Here is a 25,750-nt window from a genome sequence, read left to right on the forward strand (position 1 = left end):
GTAAGTATTTACCTGTTAACTTGTTCAATTTTGGTAATCTGTGTTGGAAAAAAATCTTTGACCAAATTGATACAATAAAGGATATTTGCATATCTGCATATAAAAATTATATCTCACATGTTTAATATGAATCATTGAAATCCGAACATCCATAGTCCAATGAGAAATTGCTATAAAGCATACATCCCTAATATTTTCATAAAACTTAAAAAACCTTTAGGAAAATGTAAGTGTTTACCTGTTAACTTGTTTGATTTTGGTAATCTGTGTTGCAAAGCAATTCTTTGACCAAATTGATACTATAATGGTTATTTGCATATCTGCATATAAAAAATACATCTCACATGTTTAGAAGGAATCAGTGAAATCAGAACAGCCATAGCTCAATGAGAAATTGCTCTAATACCTACATCCCTAATCTTTTTATAAAACTTTATAGCATGCCTATAGAAAAGTTAAGTTATTTCTCAGCTAAGTTAAGGATTTTACAAAATCTAGGCTATGTGAAAGGTATACTTTGTAATGTTCACTCAACATAAATCACTAAAATATGTTGGATTTCATTTTGTAATTCATATGCAAGTTTTTCCAAAACATATATCTAGAAAAACTTCTAAATTTTGAATGTTATACTTGAGGTTACTATTACCACACCTTCCACAGGTTCGACAACTTCTATAAAGAGACCGCGTGGCCTAATGGATAAGGCGTCTGACTTCGGATCAGAAGATTGAGGGTTCGATTCCCTTCGTGGTCGAGTCTTTGATTTTGTCACAATTTGAAATCTTCAAACTCTGCATGAATTCAATAGATGACAATATTGTAAAGAATGTACATTTCTAAATGTAATTCCCATAGGAAAATAAATACAACATAAACAATGATATGCATGATGTAAACATAGTTATAGTTTTTTTAGGTTTTTGGTGCATAGTAAAAGGTATCCTTTTGGAAAAGGTAAGTATTTACCTGTTAACTTGTTCAATTTTGGTAATCTGTGTTGGAAAAAAATCTTTGACCAAATTGATACAATAAAGGATATTTGCATATCTGCATATAAAAATTATATCTCACATGTTTAAAATGAATCATTGAAATCAGAACACCCATAGTTCAGTGAGAAATTGCTCTAATGCCTACATCCCTAATCTTTTTATAAAACTTTATAGCATGCCTATAGAAAAGTTAAGTTATTTCTCAGCTAAGTTAAGGATTTTACAAAATCTAGGCTATGTGAAAGGTATACTTTGTAATGTTCACTCAACATAAATCACTAAAATATGTTGGATTTCATTTTGTAATTCATATGCAATTTTTTCCAAAACATACCTCTAGAAAAAGCTTCTAAATTTTGAATGTTATACTTGAGGTTACTATTACCACACCTTCCACAGGTTCGACAATTTCAACATAGATGACAGCGTGGCATAATGGATGAGGCGTCTGACTTCTGATCAGAAGATTGAGGGTTTGTGTCCCTTCGGGGTCAAGTCATTCTTTTTGTCACTATTTGAAATCTTCAAACTGCATGAATTCAAAGGATGACAATGTTGTAAAGAATGTACATTTCTAAATGTAATTCCCATAGGAAAATAAATACAACATAAACAAAGATGTGCATGATGTACACATAGTTATAGTTTTTTTAGGTTTTTGGTGCATAGTAAAAGGTATCCTTTTGGAAAAGGTAAGTATTTACCTGTTAACTTGTTCAATTTTGGTAATCTGTGTTGGAAAAAAATCTTTGACCAAATTGATAAAGGATATTTGCATATCTGCATATAAAAATTATATCTCACATGTTTAAAATGAATCATTGAAATCCGAACATCCATAGTCCAATGAGAAATTGCTATAAAGCATACATCCCTAATATTTTCATAAAACTTAAAAAACCTTTAGGAAAATGTAAGTGTTTACCTGTTAACTTGTTTGATTTTGGTAATCTGTGTTGCAAAGCAATTCTTTGACCAAATTGATACTATAATGGTTATTTGCATATCTGCATATAAAAAATACATCTCACATGTTTAGAAGGAATCAGTGAAATCAGAACAGCCATAGCTCAATGAGAAATTGCTCTAATACCTACATCCCTAATCTTTTTATAAAACTTTATAGCATGCCTATAGAAAAGTTAAGTTATTTCTCAGCTAAGTTAAGGATTTTACAAAATCTAGGCTATGTGAAAGGTATACTTTGTAATGTTCACTCAACATAAATCACTAAAATATGTTGGATTTCATTTTGTAATTCATATGCAAGTTTTTCCAAAACATATATCTAGAAAAAGCTTCTAAATTTTGAATGTTATACTTGAGGTTACTATTACCACACCTTCCACAGGTTCGACAACTTCTATAAAGAGACCGCGTGGCCTAATGGATAAGACGTCTGACTTCGGATCAGAAGATTGAGGGTTCGATTCCCTTCGTGGTCGAGTCTTTGATTTTGTCACAATTTGAAATCTTCAAACTCTGCATGAATTCAATAGATGACAATATTGTAAAGAATGTACATTTCTAAATGTAATTCCCATAGGAAAATAAATACAACATAAACAATGATATGCATGATGTAAACATAGTTATAGTTTTTTTAGGTTTTTGGTGCATAGTAAAAGGTATCCTTTTGGAAAAGGTAAGTATTTACCTGTTAACTTGTTCAATTTTGGTAATCTGTGTTGGAAAAAAATCTTTGACCAAATTGATACAATAAAGGATATTTGCATATCTGCATATAAAAATTATATCTCACATGTTTAAAATGAATCATTGAAATCAGAACACCCATAGTTCAGTGAGAAATTGCTCTAATGCCTACATCCCTAATCTTTTTATAAAACTTTATAGCATGCCTATAGAAAAGTTAAGTTATTTCTCAGCTAAGTTAAGGATTTTACAAAATCTAGGCTATGTGAAAGGTATACTTTGTAATGTTCACTCAACATAAATCACTAAAATATGTTGGATTTCATTTTGTAATTCATATGCAAGTTTTTCCAAAACATACCTCTAGAAAAAGCTTCTAAATTTTGAATGTTATACTTGAGGTTACTATTACCACACCTTCCACAGGTTCGACAATTTCAACATACATGACAGCGTGGCATAATGGATGAGGCGTCTGACTTCTGATCAGAAGATTGAGGGTTCGTGTCCCTTCGGGGTCAAGTCATTCTTTTTGTCACTATTTGAAATCTTCAAACTCTGCATGAATTCAAAGGATGACAATGTTGTAAAGAATGTACATTTCTAAATGTAATTCCCATAGGAAAATAAATACAACATAAACAAAGATGTGCATGATGTACACATAGTTATAGTTTTTTTAGGTTTTTGGTGCATAGTAAAAGGTATCCTTTTGGAAAAGGTAAGTATTTACCTGTTAACTTGTTCAATTTTGGTAATCTGTGTTGGAAAAAAATCTTTGACCAAATTGATACAATAAAGGATATTTGCATATCTGCATATAAAAATTATATCTCACATGTTTAAAATGAATCATTGAAATCCGAACATCCATAGTCCAATGAGAAATTGCTATAAAGCATACATCCCTAATATTTTCATAAAACTTAAAAAACCTTTAGGAAAATGTAAGTGTTTACCTGTTAACTTGTTTGATTTTGGTAATCTGTGTTGCAAAGCAATTCTTTGACCAAATTGATACTATAATGGTTATTTGCATATCTGCATATAAAAAATACATCTCACATGTTTAGAAGGAATCAGTGAAATCAGAACAGCCATAGCTCAATGAGAAATTGCTCTAATACCTACATCCCTAATCTTTTTATAAAACTTTATAGCATGCCTATAGAAAAGTTAAGTTATTTCTCAGCTAAGTTAAGGATTTTACAAAATCTAGGCTATGTGAAAGGTATACTTTGTAATGTTCACTCAACATAAATCACTAAAATATGTTGGATTTCATTTTGTAATTCATATGCAAGTTTTTCCAAAACATATATCTAGAAAAAACTTCTAAATTTTGAATGTTATACTTGAGGTTACTATTACCACACCTTCCACAGGTTCGACAACTTCTATAAAGAGACCGCGTGGCCTAATGGATAAGGCGTCTGACTTCGGATCAGAAGATTGAGGGTTCGATTCCCTTCGTGGTCGAGTCTTTGATTTTGTCACAATTTGAAATCTTCAAACTCTGCATGAATTCAATAGATGACAATATTGTAAAGAATGTACATTTCTAAATGTAATTCCCATAGGAAAATAAATACAACATAAACAATGATATGCATGATGTAAACATAGTTATAGTTTTTTTAGGTTTTTGGTGCATAGTAAAAGGTATCCTTTTGGAAAAGGTAAGTATTTACCTATTAACTTGTTCAATTTTGGTAATCTGTGTTGGAAAAAAATCTTTGACCAAATTGATACAATAAAGGATATTTGCATATCTGCATATAAAAATTATATCTCACATGTTTAAAATGAATCATTGAAATCAGAACACCCATAGTTCAGTGAGAAATTGCTCTAATGCCTACATCCCTAATCTTTTTATAAAACTTTATAGCATGCCTATAGAAAAGTTAAGTTATTTCTCAGCTAAGTTAAGGATTTTACAAAATCTAGGCTATGTGAAAGGTATACTTTGTAATGTTCACTCAACATAAATCACTAAAATATGTTGGATTTCATTTTGTAATTCATATGCAAGTTTTTCCAAAACATACCTCTAGAAAAAGCTTCTAAATTTTGAATGTTATACTTGAGGTTACTATTACCACACCTTCCACAGGTTCAACAATTTCAACATAGATGACAGCGTGGCATAATGGATGAGGCGTCTGACTTCTGATCAGAAGATTGAGGGTTCGTGTCCCTTCGGGGTCAAGTCATTCTTTTTGTCACTATTTGAAATCTTCAAACTCTGCATGAATTCAAAGGATGACAATGTTGTAAAGAATGTACATTTCTAAATGTAATTCCCATAGGAAAATAAATACAACATAAACAAAGATGTGCATGATGTACACATAGTTATAGTTTTTTTAGGTTTTTGGTGCATAGTAAAAGGTATCCTTTTGGAAAAGGTAAGTATTTACCTGTTAACTTGTTCAATTTTGGTAATCTGTGTTGGAAAAAAATCTTTGACCAAATTGATACAATAAAGGATATTTGCATATCTGCATATAAAAATTATATCTCACATGTTTAAAATGAATCATTGAAATCCGAACATCCATAGTCCAATGAGAAATTGCTATAAAGCATACATCCCTAATATTTTCATAAAACTTAAAAAACCTTTAGGAAAATGTAAGTGTTTACCTGTTAAGTTGTTTGATTTTGGTAATCTGTGTTGCAAAGCAATTCTTTGACCAAATTGATACTATAATGGTTATTTGCATATCTGCATATAAAAAATACATCTCACATGTTTAGAAGGAATCAGTGAAATCAGAACAGCCATAGCTCAATGAGAAATTGCTCTAATACCTACATCCCTAATCTTTTTATAAAACTTTATAGCATGCCTATAGAAAAGTTAAGTTATTTCTCAGCTAAGTTAAGGATTTTACAAAATCTAGGCTATGTGAAAGGTATACTTTGTAATGTTCACTCAACATAAATCACTAAAATATGTTGGATTTCATTTTGTAATTCATATGCAAGTTTTTCCAAAACATATATCTAGAAAAACTTCTAAATTTTGAATGTTATACTTGAGGTTACTATTACCACACCTTCCACAGGTTCGACAACTTCTATAAAGAGACCGCGTGGCCTAATGGATAAGGCGTCTGACTTCGGATGAGAAGTTTGAGGGTTCGATTCCCTTCGTGGTCGAGTCTTTGATTTTGTCACAATTTGAAATCTTCAAACTCTGCATGAATTCAATAGATGACAATATTGTAAAGAATGTACATTTCTAAATGTAATTCCCATAGGAAAATAAATACAACATAAACATTGATATGCATGATGTAAACATAGTTATAGTTTTTTTAGGTTTTTGGTGCATAGTAAAAGGTATCCTTTTGGAAAAGGTAAGTATTTACCTGTTAACTTGTTCAATTTTGGTAATCTGTGTTGGAAAAAAATCTTTGACCAAATTGATACAATAAAGGATATTTGCATATCTGCATATAAAAATTATATCTCACATGTTTAAAATGAATCATTGAAATCAGAACACCCATAGTTCAGTAAGAAATTGCTCTAATGCCTACATCCCTAATCTTTTTATAAAACTTTATAGCATGCCTATAGAAAAGTTAAGTTATTTCTTAGCTAAGTTAAGGATTTTACAAAATCTAGGCTATGTGAAAGGTATACTTTGTAATGTTCACTCAACATAAATCACTAAAATATGTTGGATTTCATTTTGTAATTCATATGCAAGTTTTTCCAAAACATACCTCTAGAAAAAGCTTCTAAATTTTGAATGTTATACTTGAGGTTACTATTACCACACCTTCCACAGGTTCAACAATTTCAACATAGATGACAGCGTGGCATAATGGATGAGGCGTCTGACTTCTGATCAGAAGATTGAGGGTTCGTGTCCCTTCGGGGTCAAGTCATTCTTTTTGTCACTATTTGAAATCTTCAAACTCTGCATGAATTCAAAGGATGACAATGTTGTAAAGAATGTACATTTCTAAATGTAATTCCCATAGGAAAATAAATACAACATAAACAAAGATGTGCATGATGTACACATAGTTATAGTTTTTTTAGGTTTTTGGTGCATAGTAAAAGGTATCCTTTTGGAAAAGGTAAGTATTTACCTGTTAACTTGTTCAATTTTGGTAATCTGTGTTGGAAAAAAATCTTTGACCAAATTGATACAATAAAGGATATTTGCATATCTGCATATAAAAATTATATCTCACATGTTTAAAATGAATCATTGAAATCCGAACATCCATAGTCCAATGAGAAATTGCTATAAAGCATACATCCCTAATATTTTCATAAAACTTAAAAAACATTTAGATAAATGTAAGTGTTTACCTGTTAACTTGTTTGATTTTGGTAATCTGTGTTGCAAAGCAATTCTTTGACCAAATTGATACTATAATGGTTATTTGCATATCTGCATATAAAAAATACATCTCACATGTTTAGAAGGAATCAGTGAAATCAGAACAGCCATAGCTCAATGAGAAATTGCTCTAATACCTACATCCCTAATCTTTTTATAAAACTTTATAGCATGCCTATAGAAAAGTTAAGTTATTTCTCAGCTAAGTTAAGGATTTTACAAAATCTAGGCTATGTGAAAGGTATACTTTGTAATGTTCACTCAACATAAATCACTAAAATATGTTGGATTTCATTTTGTAATTCATATGCAAGTTTTTCCAAAACATATATCTAGAAAAACTTCTAAATTTTGAATGTTATACTTGAGGTTACTATTACCACACCTTCCACAGGTTCGACAACTTCTATAAAGAGACCGCGTGGCCTAATGGATAAGGTGTCTGACTTCGGATCAGAAGATTGAGGGTTCGATTCCCTTCGTGGTCGAGTCTTTGATTTTGTCACAATTTGAAATCTTCAAACTCTGCATGAATTCAATAGATGACAATATTGTAAAGAATGTACATTTCTAAATGTAATTCCCATAGGAAAATAAATACAACATAAACATTGATATGCATGATGTAAACATAGTTATAGTTTTTTTAGGTTTTTGGTGCATAGTAAAAGGTTTCCTTTTGGAAAAGGTAAGTATTTACCTGTTAACTTGTTCAATTTTGGTAATCTGTGTTGGAAAAAAATCTTTGACCAAATTGATACAATAAAGGATATTTGCATATCTGCATATAAAAATTATATCTCACATGTTTAAAATGAATCATTGAAATCAGAACACCCATAGTTCAGTGAGAAATTGCTCTAATGCCTACATCCCTAATCTTTTTATAAAACTTTATAGCATGCCTATAGAAAAGTTAAGTTATTTTTCAGCTAAGTTAAGGATTTTACAAAATCTAGGCTATGTGAAAGGTATACTTTGTAATGTTCACTCAACATAAATCACTAAAATATGTTGGATTTCATTTTGTAATTCATATGCAAGTTTTTCCAAAACATACCTCTAGAAAAAGCTTCTAAATTTTGAATGTTATACTTGAGGTTACTATTACCACACCTTCCACAGGTTCGACAATTTCGACATAGATGACAGCGTGGCTTAATGGATGAGGCGTCTGACTTCTGATCAGAAGATTGAGGGGTCGTGTCCCTTCGGGGTCAAGTCATTCTTTTTTTCACTATTTGAAACCTTCAAACTCTGCATGAATTCAATGGATGACAATGTTGTAAAGAATGTACATTTCTAAATGTAATTCCTATAGGAAAATAAATACAACATAAACAATGATGTGCATGATGTACACATAGTTATAGTTTTTTTAGGTTTTTGGTGCATAGTAAAAGGTATCCTTTTGGAAAATGTAATTATTTACCTCTTAACTTGTTCAATTTTGGTAATCTGTGTTGGAAAAAAATCTTTGACCAAATTGATGCAATAAAGGATATTTGCATATCTGCATATAAAAATTATATCTCACATGTTTAAAATGAATCATTGAAATCCGAACATCCATAGTCCAATGAGAAATTGCTATAAAGCCTACATCCCTAATATTTTCATAAAACTTAAAAAACCTTTAGGAAAATGTAAGTGTTTACCTGTTAACTTGTTTGATTTTGGTAATCTGTGTTGCAAAGCAATTCTTTGACCAAATTGATACTATAATGGTTATTTGCATATCTGCATATAAAAAATACATCTCACATGTTTAGAAGGAATCAGTGAAATCAGAACACCCATAGTTCAATGAGAAATTGCTCTAATGCCTACATCCCTAATCTTTTTATAAAACTTTATAGCATGCCTATAGAAAAGTTAAGTTATTTCTCAGCTAAGTTAAGGATTTTACAAAATCTAGGCTATGTGAAAGGTATACTTTGTAATGTTCACTCAACATAAATCACTAAAATATGTTGGATTTCATTTTGTAATTCATATGCAAGTTTTTCCTAAACATACCTCTGGAAAAAGCTTCTAAATTTTGAATGTTATACTTGAGGTTACTATTACCACACCTTCCACAGGTTCGACAATTTCAACATAGATGACAGCGTGGCATAATGGATGAGGCGTCTGACTTCTGATCAGAAGATTGAGGGTTCGTGTCCCTTCGGGGTCAAGTCATTCTTTTTGTCACTATTTGAAATCTTCAAACTCTGCATGAATTCAAAGGATGACAATGTTGTAAAGAATGTACATTTCTAAATGTAATTCCCATAGGAAAATAAATACAACATAAACAAAGATGTGCATGATGTACACATAGTTATAGTTTTTTTAGGTTTTTGGTGCATAGTAAAAGGTATCCTTTTGGAAAAGGTAAGTATTTACCTGTTAACTTGTTCAATTTTGGTAATCTGTGTTGGAAAAAAATCTTTGACCAAATTGATACAATAAAGGATATTTGCATATCTGCATATAAAAATTATATCTCACATGTTTAAAATGAATCATTGAAATCCGAACATCCATAGTCCAATGAGAAATTGCTATAAAGCATACATCCCTAATATTTTCATAAAACTTAAAAAACCTTTAGGAAAATGTAAGTGTTTACTTGTTAACTTGTTTGATTTTGGTAATCTGTGTTGCAAAGCAATTCTTTGACCAAATTGATACTATAATGGTTATTTGCATATCTGCATATAAAAAATACATCTCACATGTTTAGAAGGAATCAGTGAAATCAGAACAGCCATAGCTCAATGAGAAATTGCTCTAATACCTACATCCCTAATCTTTTTATAAAACTTTATAGCATGCCTATAGAAAAGTTAAGTTATTTCTCAGCTAAGTTAAGGATTTTACAAAATCTAGGCTATGTGAAAGGTATACTTTCTAATGTTCACTCAACATAAATCACTAAAATATGTTGGATTTCATTTTGTAATTCATATGCAAGTTTTTCCAAAACATATATCTAGAAAAAACTTCTAAATTTTGAATGTTATACTTGAGGTTACTATTACCACACCTTCCACAGGTTCGACAACTTCTATAAAGAGACCGCGTGGCCTAATGGATAAGGCGTCTGACTTCGGATCAGAAGATTGAGGGTTCGATTCCCTTCGTGGTCGAGTCTTTGATTTTGTCACAATTTGAAATCTTCAAACTCTGCATGAATTCAATAGATGACAATATTGTAAAGAATGTACATTTCTAAATGTAATTCCCATAGGAAAATAAATACAACATAAACAATGATATGCATGATGTAAACATAGTTATAGTTATTTTAGGTTTTTGGTGCATAGTAAAAGGTATCCTTTTGGAAAAGGTAAGTATTTACCTGTTAACTTGTTCAATTTTGGTAATCTGTGTTGGAAAAAAATCTTTGACCAAATTGATACAATAAAGGATATTTGCATATCTGCATATAAAAATTATATCTCACATGTTTAAAATGAATCATTGAAATCAGAACACCCATAGTTCAGTGAGAAATTGCTCTAATGCCTACATCCCTAATCTTTTTATAAAACTTTATAGCATGCCTATAGAAAAGTTAAGTTATTTTTCAGCTAAGTTAAGGATTTTACAAAATCTAGGCTATGTGAAAGGTATACTTTGTAATGTTCACTCAACATAAATCACTAAAATATGTTGGATTTCATTTTGTAATTCATATGCAAGTTTTTCCAAAACATACCTCTAGAAAAAGCTTCTAAATTTTGAATGTTATACTTGAGGTTACTATTACCACACCTTCCACAGGTTCGACAATTTCGACATAGATGACAGCGTGGCTTAATGGATGAGGCGTCTGACTTCTGATCAGAAGATTGAGGGGTCGTGTCCCTTCGGGGTCAAGTCATTCTTTTTTTCACTATTTGAAACCTTCAAACTCTGCATGAATTCAATGGATGACAATGTTGTAAAGAATGTACATTTCTAAATGTAATTCCTATAGGAAAATAAATACAACATAAACAATGATGTGCATGATGTACACATAGTTATAGTTTTTTTAGGTTTTTGGTGCATAGTAAAAGGTATCCTTTTGGAAAATGTAATTATTTACCTCTTAACTTGTTCAATTTTGTTAATCTGTGTCGGAAAAAAATCTTTGACCAAATTGATGCAATAAAGGATATTTGCATATCTGCATATAAAAATTATATCTCACATGTTTAAAATGAATCATTGAAATCCGAACATCCATAGTCCAATGAGAAATTGCTATAAAGCCTACATCCCTAATATTTTCATAAAACTTAAAAAACCTTTAGGAAAATGTAAGTGTTTACCTGTTAACTTGTTTGATTTTGGTAATCTGTGTTGCAAAGCAATTCTTTGACCAAATTGATACTATAATGGTTATTTGCATATCTGCATATAAAAAATACATCTCACATGTTTAGAAGGAATCAGTGAAATCAGAACACCCATAGTTCAATGAGAAATTGCTCTAATGCCTACATCCCTAATCTTTTTATAAAACTTTATAGCATGCCTATAGAAAAGTTAAGTTATTTCTCAGCTAAGTTAAGGATTTTACAAAATCTAGGCTATGTGAAAGGTATACTTTGTAATGTTCACTCAACATAAATCACTAAAATATGTTGGATTTCATTTTGTAATTCATATGCAAGTTTTTCCTAAACATACCTCTGGAAAAAGCTTCTAAATTTTGAATGTTATACTTGAGGTTACTATTACCACACCTTCCACAGGTTCGACAATTTCAACATAGATGACAGCGTGGCATAATGGATGAGGCGTCTGACTTCTGATCAGAAGATTGAGGGTTCGTGTCCCTTCGGGGTCAAGTCATTCTTTTTGTCACTATTTGAAATCTTCAAACTCTGCATGAATTCAAAGGATGACAATGTTGTAAAGAATGTACATTTCTAAATGTAATTCCCATAGGAAAATAAATACAACATAAACAAAGATGTGCATGATGTACACATAGTTATAGTTTTTTTAGGTTTTTGGTGCATAGTAAAAGGTATCCTTTTGGAAAAGGTAAGTATTTACCTGTTAACTTGTTCAATTTTGGTAATCTGTGTTGGAAAAAAATCTTTGACCAAATTGATACAATAAAGGATATTTGCATATCTGCATATAAAAATTATATCTCACATGTTTAAAATGAATCATTGAAATCCGAACATCCATAGTCCAATGAGAAATTGCTATAAAGCATACATCCCTAATATTTTCATAAAACTTAAAAAACCTTTAGGAAAATGTAAGTGTTTACTTGTTAACTTGTTTGATTTTGGTAATCTGTGTTGCAAAGCAATTCTTTGACCAAATTGATACTATAATGGTTATTTGCATATCTGCATATAAAAAATACATCTCACATGTTTAGAAGGAATCAGTGAAATCAGAACAGCCATAGCTCAATGAGAAATTGCTCTAATACCTACATCCCTAATCTTTTTATAAAACTTTATAGCATGCCTATAGAAAAGTTAAGTTATTTCTCAGCTAAGTTAAGGATTTTACAAAATCTAGGCTATGTGAAAGGTATACTTTCTAATGTTCACTCAACATAAATCACTAAAATATGTTGGATTTCATTTTGTAATTCATATGCAAGTTTTTCCAAAACATATATCTAGAAAAAACTTCTAAATTTTGAATGTTATACTTGAGGTTACTATTACCACACCTTCCACAGGTTCGACAACTTCTATAAAGAGACCGCGTGGCCTAATGGATAAGGCGTCTGACTTCGGATCAGAAGATTGAGGGTTCGATTCCCTTCGTGGTCGAGTCTTTGATTTTGTCACAATTTGAAATCTTCAAACTCTGCATGAATTCAATAGATGACAATATTGTAAAGAATGTACATTTCTAAATGTAATTCCCATAGGAAAATAAATACAACATAAACAATGATATGCATGATGTAAACATAGTTATAGTTATTTTAGGTTTTTGGTGCATAGTAAAAGGTATCCTTTTGGAAAAGGTAAGTATTTACCTGTTAACTTGTTCAATTTTGGTAATCTGTGTTGGAAAAAAATCTTTGACCAAATTGATACAATAAAGGATATTTGCATATCTGCATATAAAAATTATATCTCACATGTTTAAAATGAATCATTGAAATCAGAACACCCATAGTTCAGTGAGAAATTGCTCTAATGCCTACATCCCTAATCTTTTTATAAAACATTATAGCATGCCTATAGAAAAGTTAAGTTATTTCTCAGCTCAGTTAAGGATTTTACAAAATCTAGGCTATGTGAAAGGTATACTTTGTAATGTTCACTCAACATAAATCACTAAAATATGTTGGATTTCATTTTGTAATTCATATGCAAGTTTTTCCAAAACATACCTCTAGAAAAAGCTTCTAAATTTTGAATGTTATACTTGAGGTTACTATTACCACACCTTCCACAGGTTCAACAATTTCAACATAGATGACAGCGTGGCATAATGGATGAGGCGTCTGACTTCTGATCAGAAGATTGAGGGTTTGTGTCCCTTCGGGGTCAAGTCATTCTTTTTGTCACTATTTGAAATCTTCAAACTCTGCATGAATTCAAAGGATGACAATGTTGTAAAGAATGTACATTTCTAAATGTAATTCCCATAGGAAAATAAATACAACATAAACAAAGATGTGCATGATGTACACATAGTTATAGTTTTTTTAGGTTTTTGGTGCATAGTAAAAGGTATCCTTTTGGAAAAGGTAAGTATTTACCTGTTAACTTGTTCAATTTTGGTAATCTGTGTTGGAAAAAAATCTTTGACCAAATTGATACAATAAAGGATATTTGCATATCTGCATATAAAAATTATATCTCACATGTTTAAAATGAATCATTGAAATCCGAACATCCATAGTCCAATGAGAAATTGCTATAAAGCATACATCCCTAATATTTTCATAAAACTTAAAAAACCTTTAGGAAAATGTAAGTGTTTACCTGTTAACTTGTTTGATTTTGGTAATCTGTGTTGCAAAGCAATTCTTTGACCAAATTGATACTATAATGGTTATTTGCATATCTGCATATAAAAAATACATCTCACATGTTTAGAAGGAATCAGTGAAATCAGAACAGCCATAGCTCAATGAGAAATTGCTCTAATACCTACATCCCTAATCTTTTTATAAAACTTTATAGCATGCCTATAGAAAAGTTAAGTTATTTCTCAGCTAAGTTAAGGATTTTACAAAATCTAGGCTATGTGAAAGGTATACTTTGTAATGTTCACTCAACATAAATCACTAAAATATGTTGGATTTCATTTTGTAATTCATATGCAAGTTTTTCCAAAACATATATCTAGAAAAACTTCTAAATTTTGAATGTTATACTTGAGGTTACTATTACCACACCTTCCACAGGTTCGACAACTTCTATAAAGAGACCGCGGTGCCTAATGGATAAGGCGTCTGACTTCGGATCAGAAGATTGAGGGTTCGATTCCCTTCGTGGTCGAGTCTTTGATTTTGTCACAATTTGAAATCTTCAAACTCTGCATGAATTCAATAGATGACAATATTGTAAAGAATGTACATTTCTAAATGTAATTCCCATAGGAAAATAAATACAACATAAACATTGATATGCATGATGTAAACATAGTTATAGTTTTTTTAGGTTTTTGGTGCATAGTAAAAGGTTTCCTTTTGGAAAAGGTAAGTATTTACCTGTTAACTTGTTCAATTTTGGTAATCTGTGTTGGAAAAAAATCTTTGACCAAATTGATACAATAAAGGATATTTGCATATCTGCATATAAAAATTATATCTCACATGTTTAAAATGAATCATTGAAATCAGAACACCCATAGTTCAGTGAGAAATTGCTCTAATGCCTACATCCCTAATCTTTTTATAAAACTTTATAGCATGCCTATAGAAAAGTTAAGTTATTTTTCAGCTAAGTTAAGGATTTTACAAAATCTAGGCTATGTGAAAGGTATACTTTGTAATGTTCACTCAACATAAATCACTAAAATATGTTGGATTTCATTTTGTAATTCATATGCAAGTTTTTCCAAAACATACCTCTAGAAAAAGCTTCTAAATTTTGAATGTTATACTTGAGGTTACTATTACCACACCTTCCACAGGTTCGACAATTTCGACATAGATGACAGCGTGGCTTAATGGATGAGGCGTCTGACTTCTGATCAGAAGATTGAGGGGTCGTGTCCCTTCGGGGTCAAGTCATTCTTTTTTTCACTATTTGAAACCTTCAAACTCTGCATGAATTCAATGGATGACAATGTTGTAAAGAATGTACATTTCTAAATGTAATTCCTATAGGAAAATAAATACAACATAAACAATGATGTGCATGATGTACACATAGTTATAGTTTTTTTAGGTTTTTGGTGCATAGTAAAAGGTATCCTTTTGGAAAATGTAATTATTTACCTCTTAACTTGTTCAATTTTGGTAATCTGTGTTGGAAAAAAATCTTTGACCAAATTGATGCAATAAAGGATATTTGCATATCTGCATATAAAAATTATATCTCACATGTTTAAAATGAATCATTGAAATCCGAACATCCATAGTCCAATGAGAAATTGCTATAAAGCCTACATCCCTAATATTTTCATAAAACTTAAAAAACCTTTAGGAAAATGTAAGTGTTTACCTGTTAACTTGTTTGATTTTGGTAATCTGTGTTGCAAAGCAATTCTTTGACCAAATTGATACTATAATGGTTATTTGCATATCTGCATATAAAAAATACATCTCACATGTTTAGAAGGAATCAGTGAAATCAGAACACCCATAGTTCAATGAGAAATTGCTCTAATGCCTACATCCCTAATCTTTTTATAAAACTTTATAGCATGCCTATAGAAAAGTTAAGTTATTTCTCAGCTAAGTTAAGGATTTTACAAAATCTAGGCTATGTGAAAGGTATACTTTGTAATGTTCACTCAACATAAATCACTAAAATATGTTGGATTTCATTTTGTAATTCATATGCAAGTTTTTCCTAAACATACCTCTGGAAAAAGCTTCTAAATTTTGAATGTTATACTTGAGGTTACTATTACCACACCTTCCACAGGTTCGACAATTTCAACATAGATGACAGCGTGGCATAATGGATGAGGCGTCTGACTTCTGATCAGAAGATTGAGGGTTCGTGTCCCTTCGGGGTCAAGTCATTCTTTTTGTCACTATTTGAAATCTTCAAACTCTGCATGAATTCAAAGGATGACAATGTTGTAAAGAATGTACATTTCTAAATGTAATTCCCATAGGAAAATAAATACAACATAAACAAAGATGTGCATGATGTACACATAGTTATAGTTTTTTTAGGTTTTTGGTGCATAGTAAAAGGTATCCTTTTGGAAAAGGTAAGTATTTACCTGTTAACTTGTTCAATTTTGGTAATCTGTGTTGGAAAAAAATCTTTGACCAAATTGATACAATAAAGGATATTTGCATATCTGCATATAAAAATTATATCTCACATGTTTAAAATGAATCATTGAAATCCGAACATCCATAGTCCAATGAGAAATTGCTATAAAGCATACATCCCTAATATTTTCATAAAACTTAAAAAACCTTTAGGAAAATGTAAGTGTTTACTTGTTAACTTGTTTGATTTTGGTAATCTGTGTTGCAAAGCAATTCTTTGACCAAATTGATACTATAATGGTTATTTGCATATCTGCATATAAAAAATACATCTCACATGTTTAGAAGGAATCAGTGAAATCAGAACAGCCATAGCTCAATGAGAAATTGCTCTAATACCTACATCCCTAATCTTTTTATAAAACTTTATAGCATGCCTATAGAAAAGTTAAGTTATTTCTCAGCTAAGTTAAGGATTTTACAAAATCTAGGCTATGTGAAAGGTATACTTTCTAATGTTCACTCAACATAAATCACTAAAATATGTTGGATTTCATTTTGTAATTCATATGCAAGTTTTTCCAAAACATATATCTAGAAAAAACTTCTAAATTTTGAATGTTATACTTGAGGTTACTATTACCACACCTTCCACAGGTTCGACAACTTCTATAAAGAGACCGCGTGGCCTAATGGATAAGGCGTCTGACTTCGGATCAGAAGATTGAGGGTTCGATTCCCTTCGTGGTCGAGTCTTTGATTTTGTCACAATTTGAAATCTTCAAACTCTGCATGAATTCAATAGATGACAATATTGTAAAGAATGTACATTTCTAAATGTAATTCCCATAGGAAAATAAATACAACATAAACAATGATATGCATGATGTAAACATAGTTATAGTTATTTTAGGTTTTTGGTGCATAGTAAAAGGTATCCTTTTGGAAAAGGTAAGTATTTACCTGTTAACTTGTTCAATTTTGGTAATCTGTGTTGGAAAAAAATCTTTGACCAAATTGATACAATAAAGGATATTTGCATATCTGCATATAAAAATTATATCTCACATGTTTAAAATGAATCATTGAAATCAGAACACCCATAGTTCAGTGAGAAATTGCTCTAATGCCTACATCCCTAATCTTTTTATAAAACTTTATAGCATGCCTATAGAAAAGTTAAGTTATTTTTCAGCTAAGTTAAGGATTTTACAAAATCTAGGCTATGTGAAAGGTATACTTTGTAATGTTCACTCAACATAAATCACTAAAATATGTTGGATTTCATTTTGTAATTCATATGCAAGTTTTTCCAAAACATACCTCTAGAAAAAGCTTCTAAATTTTGAATGTTATACTTGAGGTTACTATTACCACACCTTCCACAGGTTCGACAATTTCGACATAGATGACAGCGTGGCTTAATGGATGAGGCGTCTGACTTCTGATCAGAAGATTGAGGGGTCGTGTCCCTTCGGGGTCAAGTCATTCTTTTTTTCACTATTTGAAACCTTCAAACTCTGCATGAATTCAATGGATGACAATGTTGTAAAGAATGTACATTTCTAAATGTAATTCCTATAGGAAAATAAATACAACATAAACAATGATGTGCATGATGTACACATAGTTATAGTTTTTTTAGGTTTTTGGTGCATAGTAAAAGGTATCCTTTTGGAAAATGTAATTATTTACCTCTTAACTTGTTCAATTTTGGTAATCTGTGTTGGAAAAAAATCTTTGACCAAATTGATGCAATAAAGGATATTTGCATATCTGCATATAAAAATTATATCTCACATGTTTAAAATGAATCATTGAAATCCGAACATCCATAGTCCAATGAGAAATTGCTATAAAGCCTACATCCCTAATATTTTCATAAAACTTAAAAAACCTTTAGGAAAATGTAAGTGTTTACCTGTTAACTTGTTTGATTTTGGTAATCTGTGTTGCAAAGCAATTCTTTGACCAAATTGATACTATAATGGTTATTTGCATATCTGCATATAAAAAATACATCTCACATGTTTAGAAGGAATCAGTGAAATCAGAACACCCATAGTTCAATGAGAAATTGCTCTAATGCCTACATCCCTAATCTTTTTATAAAACTTTATAGCATGCCTATAGAAAAGTTAAGTTATTTCTCAGCTAAGTTAAGGATTTTACAAAATCTAGGCTATGTGAAAGGTATACTTTGTAATGTTCACTCAACATAAATCACTAAAATATGTTGGATTTCATTTTGTAATTCATATGCAAGTTTTTCCTAAACATACCTCTGGAAAAAGCTTCTAAATTTTGAATGTTATACTTGAGGTTACTATTACCACACCTTCCACAGGTTCGACAATTTCAACATAGATGACAGCGTGGCATAATGGATGAGGCGTCTGACTTCTGATCAGAAGATTGAGGGTTCGTGTCCCTTCGGGGTCAAGTCATTCTTTTTGTCACTATTTGAAATCTTCAAACTCTGCATGAATTCAAAGGATGACAATGTTGTAAAGAATTTACATTTCTAAATGTAATTCCCATAGGAAAATAAATACAACATAAACAAAGATGTGCATGATGTACACATAGTTATAGTTTTTTTAGGTTTTTGGTGCATAGTAAAAGGTATCCTTTTGGAAAAGGTAAGTATTTACCTGTTAACTTGTTCAATTTTGGTAATCTGTGTTGGAAAAAAATCTTTGACCAAATTGATACAATAAAGGATATTTGCATATCTGCATATAAAAATTATATCTCACATGTTTAAAATGAATCATTGAAATCCGAACATCCATAGTCCAATGAGAAATTGCTATAAAGCATACATCCCTAATATTTTCATAAAACTTAAAAAACCTTTAGGAAAATGTAAGTGTTTACTTGTTAACTTGTTTGATTTTGGTAATCTGTGTTGCAAAGCAATTCTTTGACCAAATTGATACTATAATGGTTATTTGCATATCTGCATATAAAAAATACATCTCACATGTTTAGAAGGAATCAGTGAAATCAGAACAGCCATAGCTCAATGAGAAATTGCTCTAATACCTACATCCCTAATCTTTTTATAAAACTTTATAGCATGCCTATAGAAAAGTTAAGTTATTTCTCAGCTAAGTTAAGGATTTTACAAAATCTAGGCTATGTGAAAGGTATACTTTCTAATGTTCACTCAACATAAATCACTAAAATATGTTGGATTTCATTTTGTAATTCATATGCAAGTTTTTCCAAAACATATATCTAGAAAAAACTTCTAAATTTTGAATGTTATACTTGAGGTTACTATTACCACACCTTCCACAGGTTCGACAACTTCTATAAAGAGACCGCGTGGCCTAATGGATAAGGCGTCTGACTTCGGATCAGAAGATTGAGGGTTCGATTCCCTTTGTGGTCGAGTCTTTGATTTTGTCACAATTTGAAATCTTCAAACTCTGCATGAATTCAATAGATGACAATATTGTAAAGAATGTACATTTCTAAATGTAATTCCCATAGGAAAATAAATACAACATAAACAATGATATGCATGATGTAAACATAGTTATAGTTATTTTAGGTTTTTGGTGCATAGTAAAAGGTATCCTTTTGGAAAAGGTAAGTATTTACCTGTTAACTTGTTCAATTTTGGTAATCTGTGTTGGAAAAAAATCTTTGACCAAATTGATACAATAAAGGATATTTGCATATCTGCATATAAATATTATATCTCACATGTTTAAAATGAATCATTGAAATCAGAACACCCATAGTTCAGTGAGAAATTGCTCTAATGCCTACATCCCTAATCTTTTTATAAAACATTATAGCATGCCTATAGAAAAGTTAAGTTATTTCTCAGCTCAGTTAAGGATTTTACAAAATCTAGGCTATGTGAAAGGTATACTTTGTAATGTTCACTCAACATAAATCACTAAAATATGTTGGATTTCATTTTGTAATTCATATGCAAGTTTTTCCAAAACATACCTCTAGAAAAAGCTTCTAAATTTTGAATGTTATACTTGAGGTTACTATTACCACACCTTCCACAGGTTCAACAATTTCAACATAGATGACAGCGTGGCATAATGGATGAGGCGTCTGACTTCTGATCAGAAGATTGAGGGTTTGTGTCCCTTCGGGGTCAAGTCATTCTTTTTGTCACTATTTGAAATCTTCAAACTCTGCATGAATTCAAAGGATGACAATGTTGTAAAGAATGTACATTTCTAAATGTAATTCCCATAGGAAAATAAATACAACATAAACAAAGATGTGCATGATGTACACATAGTTATAGTTTTTTTAGGTTTTTGGTGCATAGTAAAAGGTATCCTTTTGGAAAAGGTAAGTATTTACCTGTTAACTTGTTCAATTTTGGTAATCTGTGTTGGAAAAAAATCTTTGACCAAATTGATACAATAAAGGATATTTGCATATCTGCATATAAAAATTATATCTCACATGTTTAAAATGAATCATTGAAATCCGAACATCCATAGTCCAATGAGAAATTGCTATAAAGCATACATCCCTAATATTTTCATAAAACTTAAAAAACCTTTAGGAAAATGTAAGTGTTTACCTGTTAACTTGTTTGATTTTGGTAATCTGTGTTGCAAAGCAATTCTTTGACCAAATTGATACTATAATGGTTATTTGCATATCTGCATATAAAAAATACATCTCACATGTTTAGAAGGAATCAGTGAAATCAGAACAGCCATAGCTCAATGAGAAATTGCTCTAATACCTACATCCCTAATCTTTTTATAAAACTTTATAGCATGCCTATAGAAAAGTTAAGTTATTTCTCAGCTAAGTTAAGGATTTTACAAAATCTAGGCTATGTGAAAGGTATACTTTGTAATGTTCACTCAACATAAATCACTAAAATATGTTGGATTTCATTTTGTAATTCATATGCAAGTTTTTCCAAAACATATATCTAGAAAAACTTCTAAATTTTGAATGTTATACTTGAGGTTACTATTACCACACCTTCCACAGGTTCGACAACTTCTATAAAGAGACCGCGGTGCCTAATGGATAAGGCGTCTGACTTCGGATCAGAAGATTGAGGGTTCGATTCCCTTCGTGGTCGAGTCTTTGATTTTGTCACAATTTGAAATCTTCAAACTCTGCATGAATTCAATAGATGACAATATTGTAAAGAATGTACATTTCTAAATGTAATTCCCATAGGAAAATAAATACAACATAAACAATGATATGCATGATGTAAACATAGTTATAGTTTTTTTAGGTTTTTGGTGCATAGTAAAAGGTATCCTTTTGGAAAAGGTAAGTATTTACCTGTTAACTTGTTCAATTTTGGTAATCTGTGTTGGAAAAAAATCTTTGACCAAATTGATACAATAAAGGATATTTGCATATCTGCATATAAAAATTATATCTCACATGTTTAAAATGAATCATTGAAATCAGAACACCCATAGTTCAGTGAGAAATTGCTCTAATGCCTACATCCCTAATCTTTTTATAAAACTTTATAGCATGCCTATAGAAAAGTTAAGTTATTTCTCAGCTAAGTTAAGGATTTTACAAAATCTACGCTATGTGAAAGGTATACTTTGTAATGTTCACTCAACATAAATCACTAAAATATGTTGGATTTCATTTTGTAATTCATATGCAAGTTTTTCCAAAACATACCTCTAGAAAAAGCTTCTAAATTTTGAATGTTATACTTGAGGTTACTATTACCACACCTTCCACAGGTTCGACAATTTCGACATAGATGACAGCGTGGCATAATGGATGAGGCGTCTGACTTCTGATCAGAAGATTGAGGGGTCGTGTCCCTTCGGGGTCAAGTCATTCTTTTTTTCACTATTTGAAACCTTCAAACTCTGCATGAATTCAATGGATGACAATGTTGTAAAGAATGTACATTTCTAAATGTAATTCCTATAGGAAAATAAATACAACATAAACAATGATGTGCATGATGTACACATAGTTATAGTTTTTTTAGGTTTTTGGTGCATAGTAAAAGGTATCCTTTTGGAAAATGTAATTATTTACCTCTTAACTTGTTCAATTTTGGTAATCTGTGTTGGAAAAAAATCTTTGACCAAATTGATGCAATAAAGGATATTTGCATATCTGCATATAAAAATTATATCTCACATGTTTAAAATGAATCATTGAAATCCGAACATCCATAGTCCAATGAGAAATTGCTATAAAGCCTACATCCCTAATATTTTCATAAAACTTAAAAAACCTTTAGGAAAATGTAAGTGTTTACCTGTTAACTTGTTTGATTTTGGTAATCTGTGTTGCAAAGCAATTCTTTGACCAAATTGATACTATAATGGTTATTTGCATATCTGCATATAAAAAATAAATCTCACATGTTTAGAAGGAATCAGTGAAATCAGAACAGCCATAGCTCAATGAGAAATTGCTCTAATGCCTACATCCCTAATCTTTTTATAAAACTTTATAGCATGCCTATAGAAAAGTTCAGTTATTTCTCAGCTAGATTAAGGATTTTACAAAATCTATGCTATGTGAAAGGTATACTTTGTAATGTTCACTCAACATAAATCACTAAAATATGTTGGATTTCATTTTGTAATTCATATGCAAGTTTTTCCAAAACATATATCTAGAAAAAACTTCTAAATTTTGAATGTTATACTTGAGGTTACTATTACCACACCTTCCAAAGGTTCGACAACTTCTATAAAGATGACCGCGTGGCCTAATGGATTAGGCATCTGACTTCGGATCAGAAGATTGAGGGTTCGAGTCCCTTCGTGGTTGAGTTTTTCATTTTGTCACAATTTGAAATCTTCAAACTCTGCATGAATTCAATGGATGACAATGTTGTAAAGAATGTACATTTCTAAATGTAATTCCCATAGGAAAATAAATACAACATAAACAATGATGTGCATGATGTACACATAGTTATAGTTTTTTTAGGTTTTTGGTGCATAGTAAAAGGTATCCATTTGGAAAAGGTAAGTATTTACCTGTTAACTTTTTCAATTTTGGTAATCTGTGTTGGAAAAAAATCTTTGACAAAATTGATACAATAAAGGATATTTGCATATCTGCATATAAAAAGTATATCTCACATGTTTAAAATGAATCATTGAAATCCGAACATCCATAGTCCAATGAGAAATTGCTATAAAGCCTACATCCCTAATATTTTCATAAAACTTAAAAAACCTTTAGGAAAATGTAAGTGTTTACCTGTTAACTTGTTTGATTTTGGTAATCTGTGTTGCAAAGCAGTTCTTTGACCAAATTGATACTATAATGGTTATTTGCATATCTGCATATAAAAAATACATCTCACATGTTTAGAAGGAATCAGTGAAATCAGAACACCCATAGTTCAATGAGAAATTGCTCTAATGCCTACATCCCTAATCTTTTTATAAAACTTTATAGCATGCCTATAGAAAAGTTAAGTTATTTCTCAGCTAAGTTAAGGATTTTACAAAATCTAGGCTATGTGAAAGGTATACTTTGTAATGTTCACTCAACATAAATCACTAAAATATGTTGGATTTCATTTTGTAATTCATATGCAAGTTTTTCCAAAACATACCTCTGGAAAAAGCTTCTAAATTTTGAATGTTATACTTGAGGTTACTATTACCACACCTTCCACAGGTTCGACAATTTCAACATAGATGACAGCGTGGCATAATGGATGAGGCGTCTGACTTCTGATCAGAAGATTGAGGGTTCGTGTCCCTTCGGGGTCAAGTCATTCTTTTTGTCACTATTTGAAATCTTCAAACTCTGCATGAATTCAAAGGATGACAATGTTGTAAAGAATGTACATTTCTAAATGTAATTCCCATAGGAAAATAAATACAACATAAACAAAGATGTGCATGATGTACACATAGTTATAGTTTTTTTAGGTTTTTGGTGCATAGTAAAAGGTATCCTTTTGGAAAAGGTAAGTATTTACCTGTTAACTTGTTCAATTTTGGTAATCTGTGTTGGAAAAAAATCTTTGACCAAATTGATACAATAAAGGATATTTGCATATCTGCATATAAAAATTATATCTCACATGTTTAAAATGAATCATTGAAATCCGAACATCCATAGTCCAATGAGAAATTGCTATAAAGCATACATCCCTAATATTTTCATAAAACTTAAAAAACCTTTAGGAAAATGTAAGTGTTTACTTGTTAACTTGTTTGATTTTGGTAATCTGTGTTGCAAAGCAATTCTTTGACCAAATTGATACTATAATGGTTATTTGCATATCTGCATATAAAAAATACATCTCACATGTTTAGAAGGAATCAGTGAAATCAGAACAGCCATAGCTCAATGAGAAATTGCTCTAATACCTACATCCCTAATCTTTTTATAAAACTTTATAGCATGCCTATAGAAAAGTTAAGTTATTTCTCAGCTAAGTTAAGGATTTTACAAAATCTAGGCTATGTGAAAGGTATACTTTGTAATGTTCACTCAACATAAATCACTAAAATATGTTGGATTTCATTTTGTAATTCATATGCAAGTTTTTCCAAAACATATATCTAGAAAAAACTTCTAAATTTTGAATGTTATACTTGAGGTTACTATTACCACACCTTCCACAGGTTCGACAACTTCTATAAAGAGACCGCGTGGCCTAATGGATAAGGCGTCTGACTTCGGATCAGAAGATTGAGGGTTCGATTCCCTTCGTGGTCGAGTCTTTGATTTTGTCACAATTTGAAATCTTCAAACTCTGCATGAATTCAATAGATGACAATATTGTAAAGAATGTACATTTCTAAATGTAATTCCCATAGGAAAATAAATACAACATAAACAATGATATGCATGATGTAAACATAGTTATAGTTATTTTAGGTTTTTGGTGCATAGTAAAAGGTATCCTTTTGGAAAAGGTAAGTATTTACCTGTTAACTTGTTCAATTTTGGTAATCTGTGTTGGAAAAAAATCTTTGACCAAATTGATACAATAAAGGATATTTGCATATCTGCATATAAAAATTATATCTCACATGTTTAAAATGAATCATTGAAATCAGAACACCCATAGTTCAGTGAGAAATTGCTCTAATGCCTACATCCCTAATCTTTTTATAAAACATTATAGCATGCCTATAGAAAAGTTAAGTTATTTCTCAGCTCAGTTAAGGATTTTACAAAATCTAGGCTATGTGAAAGGGATACTTTGTAATGTTCACTCAACATAAATCACTAAAATATGTTGGATTTCATTTTGTAATTCATATGCAAGTTTTTCCAAAACATACCTCTAGAAAAAGCTTCTAAATTTTGAATGTTATACTTGAGGTTACTATTACCACACCTTCCACAGGTTCAACAATTTCAACATAGATG

The 25,750-nt window shown here is 30.7% G+C and overlaps 11 non-coding genes across 11 annotated transcripts; all 11 read left to right on the forward strand.

Annotated features, from left to right (window-relative positions):
• The first annotated feature begins 684 nt into the window (after positions 1 to 684).
• TRNAR-UCG (transfer RNA arginine (anticodon UCG)) lies at positions 685 to 757 on the forward strand. The gene has a single exon. It is a non-coding gene; the product is annotated as a tRNA-Arg (tRNA).
• Positions 758 to 2,367: 1,610 nt separating this feature from the next.
• TRNAR-UCG (transfer RNA arginine (anticodon UCG)) lies at positions 2,368 to 2,440 on the forward strand. Its single transcript has one exon. It is a non-coding gene; the product is annotated as a tRNA-Arg (tRNA).
• Positions 2,441 to 4,057: 1,617 nt separating this feature from the next.
• On the forward strand, positions 4,058 to 4,130 carry TRNAR-UCG (transfer RNA arginine (anticodon UCG)). Its single transcript has one exon. It is a non-coding gene; the product is annotated as a tRNA-Arg (tRNA).
• A 1,616-nt stretch (positions 4,131 to 5,746) lies between these two features.
• TRNAR-UCG (transfer RNA arginine (anticodon UCG)) lies at positions 5,747 to 5,819 on the forward strand. Its single transcript has one exon. It is a non-coding gene; the product is annotated as a tRNA-Arg (tRNA).
• A 1,616-nt stretch (positions 5,820 to 7,435) lies between these two features.
• Positions 7,436 to 7,508, forward strand: TRNAR-UCG (transfer RNA arginine (anticodon UCG)). The gene has a single exon. It is a non-coding gene; the product is annotated as a tRNA-Arg (tRNA).
• Positions 7,509 to 10,084: 2,576 nt separating this feature from the next.
• Positions 10,085 to 10,157, forward strand: TRNAR-UCG (transfer RNA arginine (anticodon UCG)). Its single transcript has one exon. It is a non-coding gene; the product is annotated as a tRNA-Arg (tRNA).
• A 2,576-nt stretch (positions 10,158 to 12,733) lies between these two features.
• On the forward strand, positions 12,734 to 12,806 carry TRNAR-UCG (transfer RNA arginine (anticodon UCG)). Its single transcript has one exon. It is a non-coding gene; the product is annotated as a tRNA-Arg (tRNA).
• A 4,265-nt stretch (positions 12,807 to 17,071) lies between these two features.
• On the forward strand, positions 17,072 to 17,144 carry TRNAR-UCG (transfer RNA arginine (anticodon UCG)). Its single transcript has one exon. It is a non-coding gene; the product is annotated as a tRNA-Arg (tRNA).
• Positions 17,145 to 19,720: 2,576 nt separating this feature from the next.
• Positions 19,721 to 19,793, forward strand: TRNAR-UCG (transfer RNA arginine (anticodon UCG)). Its single transcript has one exon. It is a non-coding gene; the product is annotated as a tRNA-Arg (tRNA).
• A 3,307-nt stretch (positions 19,794 to 23,100) lies between these two features.
• On the forward strand, positions 23,101 to 23,173 carry TRNAR-UCG (transfer RNA arginine (anticodon UCG)). The gene has a single exon. It is a non-coding gene; the product is annotated as a tRNA-Arg (tRNA).
• Positions 23,174 to 25,017: 1,844 nt separating this feature from the next.
• Positions 25,018 to 25,090, forward strand: TRNAR-UCG (transfer RNA arginine (anticodon UCG)). Its single transcript has one exon. It is a non-coding gene; the product is annotated as a tRNA-Arg (tRNA).
• The last annotated feature ends 660 nt before the right edge of the window (positions 25,091 to 25,750 follow it).

The sequence above is a fragment of the Taudactylus pleione genome, unplaced genomic scaffold (genome assembly GCF_031769625.1).
Source record: "Taudactylus pleione unplaced genomic scaffold, aTauple2 ptg000612l, whole genome shotgun sequence".
Classification (NCBI taxonomy): Eukaryota; Metazoa; Chordata; class Amphibia; order Anura; family Myobatrachidae; genus Taudactylus; species Taudactylus pleione.